Source organism: Rhinatrema bivittatum, chromosome 2 (genome assembly GCF_901001135.1).
Source record: "Rhinatrema bivittatum chromosome 2, aRhiBiv1.1, whole genome shotgun sequence".
NCBI lineage: Eukaryota > Metazoa > Chordata > Amphibia > Gymnophiona > Rhinatrematidae > Rhinatrema > Rhinatrema bivittatum.
Genome location: NC_042616.1, coordinates 656,636,988 through 656,651,963, shown reverse-complemented (window position 1 = coordinate 656,651,963; position 14,976 = coordinate 656,636,988). Strand labels below are relative to the sequence as shown.

Genomic DNA, 14,976 nt, shown 5'->3' with positions numbered 1-14,976 from the left:
TTCATGCATCTCAATGAGACGAGTAAGCCGCACTGGAGAGATATCTAGAAGGCTTCTCTAAGAAGACCTCATGATACGAGTTGATTGGTAAACTCTCATCAGAACATTAGACCAAGGAGTAGAATCTGTTAATAAATTTAAAATCATCATCCCTATTTTATACTCAACACATTGTAAGATTAGTAGCCAATGCCCTAAGATTGTCAAGGACAAGCAGAGGTGGGATGATATTTTGCACTGATTTTCTCCTCTGTCTGATATACACATTCACTCGATCACACATACATAATCTTACATACATGCACATACTTACATACTCTCTCACTCACACACACATGCACCCTGTTATTCACACATACAAAACTCTCACACATATATACATGTTCACTCTCACACATGATCTTTTACTCTCACATACATACACACACACATGCTCACTCAGACATGCCCTCTCACACACACATACACTCAGATGCTGCTTTCACAAATATACACACACACATTTGCTTTCTCTCTCACATACATATACACAAATAAACTCAATCTTTCTCCCCTTTGGAACTCAGTAGCAGCAGCAGCCACCATCACCAATGGACTCCTTTATCTTCAGCCATGCAGGCCCGACACTGCTCTGCTTCTGTCCCTCTTCCTATCTTCAGTCACGCTGAAATACCAGAAAGGAATCAGGTGATTGTGAACCCTTGGTGCTGAGGTGTGATTTGTACAGCCTAGCAGGCAAACCCACTAAGCCCACCCTGTCAGATGGTGGACACGCCCTGTGGTGGAACTGACTGAAGCTTTGCCTACACCAGCCGCCTTACCTGCAGGTTGAGTCCTTGGGTTCTGGTGACTGACAGGTCTTAAGTGGGTCCCTAGGATGGTGGCAAGAATAAAAGTCCAAAAGCCGGGTGGAGGTCAGGACAGGCAGCAGATTTGAAGAATCAGTAGACAGGCTGGAGGTCAGGGAAGATAGCAGGCAAGGATGGTCAAAGTCCAGAGCTGAGGTCAGAATCCAGGAAGTCAGGCCAAGAGAGGGACAGACAAGATGAGACAGAACAGTACAAGGCACAGACAGAAACAGGACTGGACAAGGCAAGGACTCAGGAGCAAGGCAGGAGACAATGTTAGGAGGCAAAGGCAGGGTTAGAACACAGGAACACCGGAACACAGACAAGAAGGAACAGAGGAACAAGGCAACATGCACTGACGAGCAAGGCACATCAGGAAACCTGTTGCTGAGGTGAGGAACTACTGCGAGACCCAGTTTAAATAGGGCAGGTGATTGTCGTAATGAGGAGGTGCCATTCAGGTTCTTCCCACCGTTGTGCGCATATTATGTATGCACATGCACCTATGGGGAGACTAGGCATGGCAGCATGGCGGCTGGCTCTGGTGGTATTCTTGTCTCAAGAAACTGAGTGAGTGCCATGAATCATAACACATGCAGGCTTGAAGTTGCAACCTGCTCCTTCCAGCCTTGCATCTCCTTCTTCCTGCCTGTATGGGCCCAAGCACTACCATTTCCTCTTCCTAGCTTGTGCTGGCAGGAAGAAAGGGATGAAATCACTCCACTCCTCTCAAAACTGTGGCACCCTAGGCAGCTACCTAGTCTGCCTACTACAGGGGTGGATTGTAGGAAAATATCAGCCCGAGGGATTTTTTCAAAATAGGCCCACAAGTAATACGCCCGACACCCTTGTGCATTGTCTGTGCAGCATGTGTTTCAATAGCTCCCAATAGCATGCCAAGCCAATCCCTGAGAGGTCCATCATGTGAGCTGGAGCCGAAATATCTCTAATGTAAATTCCACATTTTTCCTAAACAACTAAGAAGTAGAGCACATCCTAGACCAAGGATGAGCAAACTGAACTGCAAAGCCCCTTCAATTTAGCCAGAGCGAAGACTGCATGCATTACTGCTATGGCTGAGACTCGGGATAGCCACTGACACAAAGCTCAAGATGGATTCCTGCTTTCCCACATGGAACCAGTGCAGCCAGGGCCGGTGCAGGCCTGGCATGACCGGGTGTGCATACCATGCATTTGCACAAGGTGGCACATCCGATGGGGGGGGGGGGGGGGGGGAGCAGCGGCATCAGGAGAGGCCACAGGGTCGCCAGCGGCTGAAAAGGAAGAGAGGCTGCCAGCAAAGTTCAATCCTCCAGCAGCTGAAGAGTAAGAGAGGCCGCCAGCAAAGTTCAACCCACCGGTGGCTGAAGAGAAAATACTGCGCCACTGCAGTGCTCCCTGAAATATATTCCATGTGTGCGCCTGTGCACACCTTTTCCCGCTTCAGTGCGAACCTCCTCCCCAGGGCCGATGAGAAGAGGAGCCCGCCGGGCCATAATGGATCTCATCCCACCACACCCGAAGAGAAGAGCCAGTGGGGCCATGCTGAAGCTCATCCCTTCATGGCCCGAAGAGAAGAGGAGCCCATGGGGCCATAGTGGAGCTCATCCCACCATGGCTCGAAGAGAAGAGAAGAGGAGCCCGGGGACTGTGATCAAGCTCATCCCACCAGGCCCAAAGAGAACAGGAAGCCATGTATGTGTGTGTCTGAGTCTATGGGGGGCTTATGCATGTTGTTTGCCTGTGTGTGTGTCTGTGACTGTGTGAAAGCTTGTGTGTGTGTGTGTGTGTGTGTGTGTGTGTAAGTGTAATAGCCTGTATGCATGTGTGTGTCTGTGTGAAAGCATGTGTTTGTGTGGCTGTGTGACAGCCTCTATGCATATGTGTGGCTATGTGAGAGCTTGTGTATGGTCATGTGTGAGCTTATGTGCTTGTGTGTGTGTTTGTGTGAGGCCTGTGTCTATGTGAGAGCCTGTGTGTATATGTATATGTGTGTGTGCGCCTGTGAGAGCTGATGTAGCACATATAGCCTACCTTGTTTGTTTTCCCAATAGGAAGTGTATTGATGTTCTAGGTTATCAATATTTGCAATGTTGCCTTTTCATAGATAAGGTTGCTACTGTTTGAGTGCTGACAGGATTGTTTTGTAATGGTAATTACATTTATTTATGGCTTTCTGAGGTTTTTAAAGATTCCATAGGAGTTCCAAGTGTCTTTTTGACAAAGTTTTCTAGTTGGCACCACAGAAGTGCATGTAAATATAATATATATGTTGTAAGTGATATTTTGATCAGAAAGCTGTATTTTTGAATGTTCTGTTTCATGTAAAATGTGTTACAAGTGCATAATTAAATTTTATGTGGCTATAGAGGGTGTGGGAATGTATATATGGGGGTGGGTGCTGTGTGTGTGCAAGGCTGAAAGGTTTCCCTAAGGCATGTAATACCCTTCCCTGCACCATGGGTTCCGTGGAGGAGTGGGTGGGTGTCAGTTTTTAAAAATATAGATTGCTGGAGGAAGCTGAGCTTTATTTGATGGGCCTGGGACATAGATTGAATGAATCAGGGGGTGGGCAGCACAGTAATTGTTCACACAGGGCAGCAACAAAGCTAGCACCGGCCCTGCAAGTATGCTTACATTTCCAAATATGTGCATGTAAATTTATCTGGAAAAGTTCCCAGAGAAACAGCAGGTGCAAATTTGTGCAGTACATTTTCTTGGTCAGTTTTCAAAAGGAAAGCTTTCCTTTTAAAAATCGCTGTAAATTTTGAGTCCCACGGACTTTTAACTTGTGCACCCAGGCTGAAAATTGCCTTCTAAGGGGTCGATTATCAAACTACTCATGGTCTGGCAAACCCCAAAGATAATTTAATCTACAATGAAAGGTAAAGTACCCAGGCACTTTTGCTTTCATTATCGCCTCTTGAAAAATTACCCTTAAGGAACTGCGCCTGCTTTCTCTTTGGGTAAGTTTTCAGTTTGAAACAACATGCATATAGTTTTGGTTATACAGAACCACATGCATTGTTCTATCCCCAGCCTTCTCCCTGCCCCCTGGAAATACATCATAATAGTGTGGGGGGAAATGGTCCATTGTAGAACACATTATTATTGCCCTCTAAAAAATATTTTAAAAGGTGACAGAGAAGCTGGCATTTTTGTTTTTTTTCCTGACTATGAATTAGTCATTCACATAGAAGGGGACAGTGTTTAAAAGAAAAGGAAAAATTATTGAGAATAAACTTTGAAAATGTCAGAATAATAAACTCACACCCTGTCTAATAATGAAACATAATGGGGTAAATCAAAGTAATTTTGTGCGTGATAACCTGAGAAAATAAAGCCAATGTTACGTATCGTTTTGCTGCTAAGTAATGCAGCTGGTAATGTCATTCTAATCAGTCAGGGAAATAAACATGAAATCAATTCAGTAATGTCAATGTACTCCGGCCCCAAGTTGAACCGTTACCTAATAAGTTTAAGGTGGCACACAGCATGACAAAAATAATTTGTGAGAGGGGAAAGAGGCAAGTGTGATGCATAGAAGTAGGAAGTTCTTCTGTTAAGAACATAAGAACATGCCATGCTGGGTCAGACCAAGGGTCCATCAACCCAGCATCCTGTTTCCAACAGTGGCCAATCCAGGCCATAAGAACCTGGCAAGTACCCATAAACTAAGTCTTTTCCATGTTACCATTGCTAATAATAGCAGTGGCTATTTTCTAAGTCAACTTAATTAACAGCAGGTAATGGACTCCTCCTCCAAGAACTTATCCAATCCTTTTCTAAACACAGCTACACTAACTGCTCTAACCACATCCTCTGGCAACAAATTCCAGAGTTTAATTGTGCGTTGAGTGAAAAAGAACTTTCTCCGATTAGTTGTGGTCCGGGGAGATTTCTTTCATCTCATACAATTTTAAGTAGCAATATTAGTATAAGAAAACTATTTATTTTATAGACAGATTATTCAGTCATTAGATACAACAAAATCAATAACATTCCATTCTTTCGTTCTGTTACATTGTATTCTCTTGAGGGGATAATTTTGAAACTCCCTCATTACCGCAGTATCCGTGAGTACTTTTTTGCAGTTTCTGCCAAATTTTCAAAATGAAAGTATGCACACACTTTCACTTAGAAAGCTTCTATGGGGACATTTGTACATGCATTTTCTGAGGATACTTTTTCCAAGGAAAATAGCACATGTAGAAGTAAAAATGCAATCTACTATCTCCTCTGCTCTTTAGTTTAACTCTTGAGCCCTTGGCGATGATGTTGAATGAGATTACTGCTGCTGCAGTCTTGGGAGAACTACGGCCCAGGGGAAAACTCCTGGGAAACACTGGCCAATATTACGGACAAGGAGATGCTACGCCAGTTCCACCTGGCACACCCACGCAAGCCCAGACCACCTGGACGAGGTCTTGGAGGAGGCCCTTTGAAGGGGGGTACTGTTGCATCTGTCGGTCGCAGACGGCTGCGACCGCTCTGCCTTACCACTTTTTTCTCCTCTTTCCCTCTCTTTGGGCAAGATGGCTGTCTCCGGTGCTGAGTGCCGCAGGCCTCGGAGTTTTCAGACTAGCATGGGCATCCCCATCCGCCATGCTCATTCCTGTGGCCTCCTAGGGCGCGAGCGCGCACACCTCTGATGCTCAAATACATGTCATGGCAAAAGGGCGGCCCCACCGCATGATGTCAGTACCTCCAGGTGTAACTAGCATCCGCTTACGCTACCAATTTGAGTTAGCAAAGACTTTGCTTCGCTACTCTGCCTGCGCTAAGCTGCTAGTTTAGACGCCTCCTTTCACTAAGGGCCTCGCTCCAGCAGAAGCTTAGACACTCGCTCCTCGGGGTCCTCACTAACCTAGACAACCGCTCCTTGGGGGACTTTTCTCTTATTCATTTCCAGGATATTGGACCATTGGGTACTCGCTCCTCGAGGGCCTATCTTCTTCATATCCTGCACCACAGACCTTCGGTCCCATCATTCTACCATCAGGAAGACGCCTTCACTCTGTGAGTACCTCTACGAACCGGCGCTCCAACTCCACCCACCAGCCGCGATGTTAGCTTCACTGTGGGCTCTTGCCTATCATGAACATCTGGGTGAGACTATATTTCTGAGCCCGTTGAGTGTATTGGCACCTCGTGGATCAGTGCCTTACCTTCCTGCTTTACCATCTATTTACAGTAGTACAATAAAGACTCTATCCATTCTGTGTCTGCTAACTGTGTCAGCCTATCGCAGTGGTTCCCCACGGGGCTCCTCTCTGTGGGCGGAGTCATCTCCATTGCGATGAAGGGTCCACAATGCCTCAAACACAACATATTGCTAACTCCATGGACTTGGCTCAGCTTGCAGCACTGCAGGCCATTCCTGGCCTAGCCCAGCGGATTACAGAACAACAAAAGTCTTTGGAGAACCTTGCTATTGCCTTCAATCAGTTACACGCTCAACTGAACTCCTGAGCTCTTCCTGTGAAGAAGTTGCTGTCACCAGTGGTAACCCTTAAGACCACTGTGCCTTTATCTACACCTACCTGCTTTATGGATGAAGCCAAGATGTGCAGAGGGTTCATCAATCAATGCAGCATGCATTTTGCTTTACAGCCAACCCTCTTTCCCACTGAGGCTTCGAAGACCACCTGTATCCTGTATCCTGTTGTTCCTCGAAGGACGAGCCCTGGCCTGGGTTTCACCACTATGGGAATGTGAAGATCCTATCCTGAATGACTTATCAAGATTTCTAAAACTTTTTAAGTCTGTGTTTGATGACCCGGCTCACCAGACTATCGCTGGATCCGCCTTGCTCAACCTTCAGCAAGGTAATAAGCCACTTACAGACTTTGCCATTGAATTTAAGACTCTAGCATCCAAACTGCATTGGGACACTGGATGCCTACATGCCATATTCATGGAGGGTCTCAACTCTTGCATAAAGGATGAATTAGTGGCTCGCGATTTGCCTGAATCCCTTGAGTCCTTGATGGAACTAGCAGGGAGAATTGACCGCCATATCCATGATCGTACTCGAGGTTAAGAGTCCACGAAAGTCTACAGTGGGGGCTAACATTCCAAAACCTTTGCCTATTGCTTCCAGCTTACCATCTGCACCTCTAGAGGAGGAAGAGCCTATGCAAATAGGCCGAAGCCACTTGACCTCTAAGAAGAGACGTTACTATAAGCGCATGGGCCTGTGCATGTACTGTGGCCAATCGGGCCACGCAGTCCAAACCTGTCCCATTGTCTGGGAAACTGACGGGCCTGGGATCTGCAGGAGGACTTCTCCTGGGCCTTACCTCTCCAACTTCTCCATTATCTTTACCTGTATCCCTGCTTTGAGGAGGTTCTCCAAAGACTCTCGCTGTCATTGACTCCAGTTCTGGAAGTAATTTTATTCTGAAGCGCTTGGTCGAACACCTGAGGATTCCTACCACACCAATAGATAAACCTCTGCTATTGTCATCCATCCATGGAGAACCACTTCCTGGAGAAGTTTCATTGACCACCCAGGCCATTGGCCTGTGCACTGGAGCCCTACACTCAGAATCAATTTCCTTTCTAGTGTTGGAAAAAGCCATGCATCCGGTGGTGTTGGGTCTGCCGTGGCTTCAAGACCATATGCCACAATTTAATTGGGCTACCTTAGAACTGTCCCAGTGGGGACCAGACTGTCATGGTCGGTGTCTTGCTGAAGTTTCGCTGCTCATCTGCATGCCTACCACTCCATCATTACCTGGCTTACCTCCACAATACTCCTCCTTTCAGGATGTTTTCTCTAAGCAAGCAGCTGATGTGCTTCCTCCACACAGAGAGTTCGATTGTGCCATAAATCTAAAGCCAAACTCTACTCTCAAAGAAAGAGTCTACCCACTTTCTGTAGCTGAGACCAAAGCTATTAGGGATGTGCAGCCAAAAACTTTTCGTTGCATTTCTGATAAGTATTCGTCGGGGGTCATTTCCATTGCATTCGGACTATGGCGCCCAGATACGTTGATATGTGAATTCGTTTTCCAGTTCCCATTAAAGTCAATGGGGGAAGGAATTCCAGCCTATTTTTGGCTGCAGAATTTGGGTTTTATTATCAATTTTGATGAAACTTCTGGGGAGCAATCATCACAACAACAAAAGAGCTCCAAAGTACTTAGACTGTGGCAAAGTGGCACCAAAATGGTATGAATAGCCTAAGGCAATGTAAAGGTACAAAGGGGTACCAGAAGTGGCAAGAGTTCAGCGAGAGTGTCAAAAACACACCACAGCTTCAATAGAGAGCACCGATAACAGATGCATGAACCCTCGAAGGCAGCATGACAGGCAAAGCGGCAAGACAAGTGGCATTGACATCTACAGCACAATGAAGGGGGAACATAGCAAGCAGAAAGACTAGCACCAACACACTGAGAAACCATGATAGTGGCAATAACACCACAAGGAGTTAAGTGAGTCATCTGGTAATTGGCAGCAAGGCAGAGTGGCAGAAAGTTGATAGGGGCAAGACAGGCTGGCAGAGCCGAGGTAGTCAGGTCCCTGTGGTTTGATAAGGGAAAGACAAGGAGGCAAGACAAGACGAGGCTCAGCATGTGGTAGGACTGTCAACTGGGCATACTGTGCACCCGACCCAACTTGAAACAGGGACCAGGGAGTCTAACACGAGTGCTAGGACCTGAAACATGAATAATCACTCATAATCAGACTAATCAGTCTAATTATGACTAATTATAATCAATAATTATGACTAATTATAATTATTATAATAATATTATAATAATATTATAATAATATTATAATATTATAATATTATAATAATTATGACTAATTATAATTAATAATCAGACTAATCAGAATAATCAGACTAATCACTCAACCGGCGAAATCCGTTCTGAGGAAACGTGCATTATCCACAGCAGGCCCTTCACTTTGGAACTCGCTACCTCCAGACCTTCGTCTTGAACCATGCCACCCTACATTTAAAAAGAAACTTAAGACTTGGCTGTTCAAACAAGCTTTCCCCTAGAGCTAAGAACACGTTGAAGAAAATGTAACCTACTTCGATTAATCTGTACAATGTTAAAACTTGTTTACTTAATTTTCAATGTTCAATTGTAAAAACTCCTGTTTTATTCTTATTCTGTTCTATGTAAACCGCTAAATGTAGCGACAGTTATTGTTCCTTGTGAACCGGGGTGATATGTATATTATACAGGAACCTCCGGTATATAAATCATTTAAATAAATAAATAAATAAACATGATGAACTATGCCTGGGTGGAGTGGAACATCTGCGGTTACCGATTTTGGTGATAGTAGCAAATATTCAAACAAGAGCCCCGGGGAGAGTTCCCTTTCCTATGAGCAGGAAAGGGCTCCCTAGAATGGGTTCACCCCTAAACAGCGGTTCAACATGGGTCAGAGGGTAGAAACAGGCAGGCTACAACCGGGGAGATTTCCCTTTCCTTTGCTCAGGAAAGGGCTCCCTAGAATGGGTTCGCCCCTAAACAGCGGTTCAACATGGGTCAGAAGGTAGAAACAGGCAGGCTACACCCGAGGAGAGTTCCCTTTCCTTTGCGCAGGAAAGGGCTCCCTAGAATGGGTTCGCCCCTAAACAGCGGTTCAACATGGGTCAGAGGGTAGAAACAGGCAGGCTACACCCGGGGAGAGTTCCCTTTCCTTTGCGCAGGAAAGGGCTCCCTAGAATGGGTTCGCCCCTAAAGTGGGGGGTTTCCATTGGGGTTCAGTGGGCTCTCGCTGTCTTTTAAAATCAGGCTGGCTGCACCCTGGATCCCCAGGGACTGTAGTGTGAGAATATCCTTGACAAAAAACAGGGAGGCTGGAAAGCAGTCAGAGTACTGCTGCTTGGCACAGAAGAGGCTGATTTCAAAATGGAAGAAACGACCGGAGGTAAAACACTAATAAAAAGGACTTCACCAAGTGAAGTAAAATCCCAAATGCCAGCTGTTGTGTTAGTAGAAACAGAGGCTTTGAAGAACTTTACTATTCCGAAGCTAAGAAGAAGTACTAATAAAGTAAGCTTGGCACCTTGCAACACAGATAGAAGATAGTACATGAATTACAATTTAGAAGAATCAAGATTTGATATGTGCTATGATCTGCACTCTTCCTGACATTTTTGTGATATGAAACCTAAATATACAAATGAGAGTTTTCAAGGCTGAGGCGGATGAGGGTGCTATGTGGTTAAACAAGGGTCAACAGGTCCTAAGAGATAGGCTGCAACACCGGGGAGACTTCTCTTTTCTAAGAGCAGGAAAGGTCTTCCTTGGAATGGGTTGGCCCCTAGAGTGCAGCACGAGCCTTCAAAGCGTGGTAACATGGAGCAGGGTGCCATGTAACAGCAGTTCAACATAGGTCAACAGCAGTCGAGGACAGATGTCAATCCCACCTAGGGACAGAAGGCCTGGATGGACAGGCAGAGCAGTCAAGGACAGAGGTCAATCCCAGCTAGGGACATAAGGCCTGGACAGATAGGCACAGCAATCGAGGTTAAACCCTTGTAGGAACATAAGGCCTGGACAGACAGGCAGAGCAATCGAGGTCAAACACTTGTAGGAACATAAGGCCTGGACGAACAGGCAAAGCATTCGAAGACAGAGGTCAATCCCAGCTAGGGACATAAGGCCTGGACGGACAGGCACAGCAATCGAGCTTAAACCCTTGTTGGGGCCTAAGGCCTGGACGAACAGGCAAAGCATTCGAGGACAGAGGTCAATCCCACCTAGGGACATAAGGCCTGGATGGACAGGCAGAGCAGTCGAGGACAGAGGTCAATCCCAGCTAGGGACATAAGGCCTGGACGGACAGGCAGAGCAATCGAGGTCAAACTCTTGTAGGAACATATGGCCTGGACGAACAGGCAAAGCAATCGAGGTCAAACACTTGTAGGAACATAAGGCCTGGACGAACAGGCAAAGCATTAGAGGACAGAGGTCAATCTCACCTAGGGACATAAGGCCTGGATGGACAGGCAGAGCAGTCGAGGACAGAGGTCAATCCCAGCTAGGGACATAAGGCCTGGACAGACAGGCACAGCAATCAAGGTTAAACCCTTGTAGGGACATAAGGCCTGGACGGACAGGCAGAGCAATCGAGGACAGAGGTCAATCCCACCTAGGGACATAAGGCCTGGACGAACAGGCAGAGCAGTCGAGGACAGAGGTCAATCCCAGCTAGGGACATAAGGCCTGGACAGACAGGCACAGCAATCAAGGTTAAACCCTTGTAGGGACAGAAGGCCTGGATGGACAGGCAGAGCAATCGAGGTCAAACTCTTGTAGGAACATAAGGCCTGGACGAACAGGCAAAGCATTTGAGGACAGAGGTCAATCCCACCTAGGGACATAAGGCCTGGACGAACAGGCAAAGCATTCGAGGACAGAGGTCAATCCCACCTAGGGATATAAGGCCTGGATGGAAAGGCAGAGCAGTTGTGTACAGAGGTCAATCCCAGCTAGGGACATAAGGCCTGGACAGACAGGCAGAGCAATCGAGACTAAACCCTTGTAGGGACATAAGGCCTGGACAAACAGGCAAAGCATTCGAAGACAGAGGTCAATCCCACCTAGGGACATAAGGCCTGGACGGACAGGCAGAGCAGTCGAGGACAGAGGTCAATCCCAGCTAGGGACATAAGGCCTGGACAGACAGGCAGAGCAATCGAGATTAAACCCTTGTAGGGACATAAGGCCTGGACAAACAGGCAAAGCATTCGAAGACAGAGGTCAATCCCACCTAGGGACATAAGGCCTGGACGGACAGGTAGAGCAGTCGAGGACAGAGGTCAATCCCAGCTAGGGACATAAGGCCTGGACAAACAGGCACAGCAATCGAGGTTAAACCCTTGTAGGGACATAAGGCCTGGACGGACAGGCAGAGCAATCGAGGTCAAACACTTGTAGGAACATAAGGCCTGGACGAACAGGGAAAGCAGTCGAGGTCAAACACTTGTAGGAACATAAGGCCTGGATGAACAGGCAAAGCAGTCGAAGTCAAACACTTGTAGGAACATAAGGCCTAGACGAACAGGCAAAGTGGTCGAGGTCAAACACTTGTAGGAACATAAGGCCTGGATGAACAGGCAAAGCAGTCGAAGTCAAACACTTGTAGGAACATAAGGCCTAGACGAACAGGCAAAGTGGTCGAGGTCAAACACTTGTAGGAACATAAGGCCTGGACGGACAGACACAGCAATCAAGGTCAAACACTTGTAGGAATATAAGGCCTGGATGGACAGACACAGCAGGTTTTTCTTCTTTATTTATTTATCTTGCTATTTTCAAATGTTTCCAGCACTTCATAGTCGATTACACTCAGGTACTGTCGGTATTTCCCTATCCCCAGAGGGCTTATAATCCTAGTCAAATCCTTGTAGGAACATAAGGCCTGGACAGTTGACTATCAGGCACAGCGTTTGAGGTCAGGTACATGTGCTGCAGTGCTTATATTATCTGGAGCATAAGAGGCAGTTGGAGCTGCTGCAAGGCTCTCAATTGCTTTTATTGCTCTTGCAATTCACAGGGAAAATTTGGAAACCCAAGCAAAGACAGGTTTACTTTCAAAAACACTAGCATTTCCATCAACTCTGGTGCCAGCCTTGAGCAGTGAGGGCTTATGATATCCTCTGTCACTGAAAAGACACGTTCTCTGGGCACACTGGTTGGTGGACATGACAGATATCGGTGAGCCACTTTGGCTAGGTGTGGCCAGACAGTGGACTTGTGTGCCCAATATGCCAGCGGATCTGTCTGCATGTTCTCTATTGGCTCTGAGAGATACCGTGTCACTGACAGCTGTGCTGGTGTCTCCTTTGCTTGGGCTGGCTGAGAGTCACTCATGCCAGCTGCTTTCTCTCTCGCCCATTGCACAAAAGATGAATCTTTATGGGCAACGTACCTTGGGCATTCTGACGTGGAGGAGGAGGTATTATCTGTCACTGACACAGTGCTGCTCCTGCTTGGGCTAGCAGCAGATAGTTTCTAGCAACAAGGAGCGTTTTCGAGATATTGCTGCTCCATACAGGGTTATGGGAATTCAGGTCAGGGACTGAGTGGGTGTTAAGGCCAGTTGACAGGCACAGGATAAGGTATTAATGGATCTTCTAAGGTGGCTCTGCTTCCTATGCATCCTGAACATCTGTATTTCAGCTGTTTGGAATATCTTTTTTACCAAACCAAATACTTCTTATATATCATTTTACAATAACTCCTATTTGGCAAAATGCAATGTCACCCTGTAGAGCCTAGAATCAACAGGGTTGAATTTGACCCTTCTTTGAAGAACTAGAATAAGTTTTAAGATTTTCCTGTTCAGAGGAAACAGTTATAGATAAATTTAGAAAATGGACTTACAGTCATGTTCGGATAGTTTACTAAGAATTTTTTCATTTTGTGGTATTTGGTTATTCATAAATTAATGTTATTAATTATCTGAAATCATATTAGTGCTATGTAGTAATGTGCAGAGTCAAAAAATGTGTTTTGTTTTATTCATTCATTTCATAGGTTGCATTCATTTGCTTGGTTGTTTCAAACATTGGCCTGCGGGTGATAGGCCAAAGTGACGTCCAAGGTAATATCAAATTTTTTACATAGTGACCTCCAAAACCTGGCCGTAAATTGAACACCTCGATCAGAGAGTATATGTCTCATGAGTCCGTGGAGGAGAAAGATGTGGCGAATGAACAATTTTGCTAATTCCGGGGCTGAAGGAAGACCAGATAATGCCACAAGGTGAGCCATCTTCAAAAATTGGTCCACGGTAATCCAAATGGTTTTGTTGCTGTTATTATTTGTAATAATTGTGGGTGGATCCTTGGGCCGGTGGAAGATGTCCACACCCATGGGGGAAGATCCCAAGAGGGACCACGGGTCAGGCTCAGAATTGGGAGACAGACACACACTAGTTCTTTTATTAAACTGTTTTAGAGAACCACCAGAGGTAGCAGTTGTGAGCTGGAAGAGCCCGGCTGGGCTGTAGTCCCTCAGGCACTGGAACAGCGATCCCAGGATGGCTGAGCTGTAGAGAAACTGAGATAGTGAGTAGGCAGAGTATGCAGAGTTCAGGAACAGAACCTTCATGGTAACACTCACACAATAGTCTCTTGTAACAGCCCAGGAGCTAGAATGAAGTAGACCCTCGAGGAGCAAGTACCTGGTTCCAGGGAAAGCTCTGAGAGAGAGATGGTAACTCACTGGTGTTGTAGGCAGCAGTGACTTCCTGGCAGGTCCGGGAACGTGGGCCCTCGAGGAGCAAATACCAGTTCCAGACTGCGACCTGAAAATCAAGAGAAAGAGCGAGGCCCCCGAGGAGCGGGTACCCCTGGTAAAGTCCGAGGAGGCAGAGTAGCAAGGTAAGCGGAGAGAGAATCCCATCTGCAGTGATACTGGAGGCAGCTAGGTAGGAAACCCTTTGCTAACTCGATTAGCTAGCAAAACAAGAGACCTTAAATATCTGGTGATGATGACATCATCTCAGGGGGGACGCCCCTGAAGTTCGCGCCACAGCTGGTACTTGAGTTGAGGCTGCATCGCGCGTGTGCCCTTAGGTCTCAGGAGAACATGGCGGAAGGCAGCGTCTAGCCGGTCCGGGGACTCCAGAGGAGGTCAGCAAAATGACACCGTGGCAGTCAAACTTCCATCAACCAAAGAGGGAGTCGCCAAAGAGGTAAGGTGGGCGGAGTGGAGACGTCGGGCAGCAATGGTCGCAACAGTTGCCACTGGAAGGAGGTAGGTCCACAATGAAATCTGGCTATGTATGTCCATGGCTCACTAGGTGCAGGAAGAGGTTGTAGGAGACCCCAAGGACGGCCCGCCAGTGGCTTCTGACGAGCGCAAGTGGGACATGATTCCACATATGCTTCAGCGACTTTCTTCATGGTTGGCCACCAATAGAATCTCTGGAGAGTGGAAAGAATTCTAACTTGTCTGGGGTGGCCTGCCAGCAAGGAATCATGTGCTCAGCAGAGGATTTCCCTTCAAATTGGTCAGGGAACCATCATCTTCCCAGATGATACTGTGAGTATGGTGGAAAGGAGAACTTTAGTTGGATCAATGATGTGCCATGGAATATCTGGAACTTTTTCTGTGGTGAAAGAACGAGAGAATGCATTGGC

The 14,976-nt window shown here is 46.6% G+C and overlaps 1 long non-coding RNA gene across 5 annotated transcripts in view; it reads left to right on the top strand.

The window, feature by feature from the left end:
* LOC115085407 overlaps positions 1-14,976 on the top strand; it is a 150,129-nt gene that overhangs the window by 41,840 nt on the left and 93,313 nt on the right. Inside the window, exon 2 of one of the 5 annotated variants that reach the window (XR_003854833.1) lies at positions 13,367-13,594. The exons of the other annotated variants lie outside the window; for them this stretch is intronic. This is a non-coding gene — a long non-coding RNA (uncharacterized LOC115085407). The remainder of the gene's footprint in view (positions 1-13,366; positions 13,595-14,976) is intronic. 5 annotated transcript variants of the gene reach the window in all.